Source organism: Nicotiana attenuata, unplaced genomic scaffold, assembly GCF_001879085.1.
Source record: "Nicotiana attenuata strain UT unplaced genomic scaffold, NIATTr2, whole genome shotgun sequence".
Classification (NCBI taxonomy): Eukaryota; Viridiplantae; Streptophyta; class Magnoliopsida; order Solanales; family Solanaceae; genus Nicotiana; species Nicotiana attenuata.
The window spans coordinates 28426-30517 of record NW_017671137.1 but is presented as its reverse complement, the minus strand read 5'-3'; positions in this window follow the sequence as shown (position 1 = coordinate 30517).

The window sequence follows — 2092 nt, the reverse complement described above, 5'->3', positions numbered from 1 at the left end:
ATTTGGTGTTTTGATGTTAGTTTTGGTGTTTTGAGAGTGCAACTAAGTTTGAATGATCATATGTGACATGTTAGTATGTCCGTATGCGGTCCCGAGGAGCTCGGGTGAGTTTCGGATAGGTTTGGGCTGCGTTGTGCTCGTTTTTCTTATGCTTCGGCGTCGTTTCTTCAAGCATAAATGATATCATATTGAACAAATAGCTCTGATTACTGTTTTGAATGAAGCATTAGATCCGTATCGTAATTACGGACCCGTAGCAAAAGGAATCGTCGAATTTGGACATCGTATGAGGATTTTATGGCCATTTTACCAAGGTTGCCCAGATTTTCAGGTTAATAACGAAATTGCCCCTGACGGCGTATTAAAAACCTGCACTATTTGCAAATCTTAAAACCTACCTATCTCCTTCATTATAAGGTCAAATTGAGTGATTCAAAAGCCTAAATTCATTAGAATATCACAAGGAATCCATTGGGAGCAGTAAAATGCGTGAACAGTATACCTATAATGAGCAGGTCGAGTTTTCTTCCAATTTTTAAACGGGAAGAAGCTTCTGAGGCGATTTTTAAGAGAGAAAATCAGTGGGTATCACAGAGGTAAGTGATTTGATTAATAAAACTCATTTATGGGTGATTATAGACCATAATCCCAGCCTTTAATTCATGAAAAACGGTAGAAAAATAGGATTTTGGGACCTGAGATTATGAGACCTTTAGGGGTCGATTTGAGGAGTCAAACGGACTCCAATTTTGGTGTTCTTTATATGTACGGAATCGGGAGAAGATGAAGAACACTTTTCTGTAAAAATTTCTGAGTTTCGAGAAGTGGACCCGGGGCTCGGGTTTTGTCAATTTCGGGATTATTGATGTTTTTCGATTATTTTCGATTGGGTATTGATGCTATAGCATAATGTGACGTATTCGTTGTGGTTTTGGTCAGATTCAACGCGCGAGGAGGTCGACTTGAGAGGCAAGGGCATAGCGAGCTAGGATTTTGGCTGGCTTGAGGTTAGTAATAGATCTAAATGCTGTGTTGAGGGTTTGAAACCCCGAATTTGCACATTGTAGTGCTATGTTGAGGTGACTTGCACGCCGGATAACGGGCGTGGGGTAGAGCACCGTCGGGGATCGTGACTTGGTCCGTCCCGCTTAATAAAATTACTACCTAATTGATTGAAGCTTAGTGAGATCCTTATAAAAATGGATTAATTGTCATAATTTGGCCTCGTGCCAACTGATTGAATCCTTCAGGGATTGTTTTCACTGGTTTCTTACCATATTTTCAGACAATTGAACTCAGTCCTAGTATTTAGTACTGTTTTGCAAACTCAACCACTTTTTCTCAAAACTTGAAACTTAAATAATATTACTAATGAAGTTTGGGCTGAATATTTCTATATTATTGTGCCCGAGGGGCTTATATGATTCTGGACTGAGTATGGGATCGGGCTGCGTGCCCCAGCAGTATTATATTGATACTGATATGAGGCTTAGGGCCTAATGGATGCCACGAGATGGTTTGATATTGCGCTTGGGCCGTAAGGGGCCCCTCCCGGAGTCTGTAACCCCCAGTGAGCGCCGTCGACGATAAATAAATGGAGCGGGCTGCACGCCGCAGCGGGTACTAGAGAGTACCGTACTATTTGTTGCATGTCTTAATTGATTGTCATTCATTTACTTATCTATTGCAGCATCATTGTTTTTATTGGTTTATTGAGTTGACATTATCTGGATTAAAGTGCTGTAATTATAGCTTACATTGTGCCTATCCAGGATTTCTTACTCTCAACCCTTATTTATGTTTATTACTCTCTGGGTTGGAAGTACTCACATTACTCCCTGCACCTTGTGTGCAGATCTATGTGCACCCACTGAGGCTGAGTGAGGATTTCTCTGTCGAGCATCATATCTGGGAGCATCAAGGTAGCTGCATGACGTCTGCAGTCCTGATCTTCCCATCTAACCTATTTGCTTTATTTCCGCATTTCTTTAGAGCAATATGTAATAGGTTGACACCCGTGTATTAGAGGCTCATACTTGTGACATCGGATTCTTCGGGCTATGTAGTAGCATTTCTACTTGGGTTTTCCGCA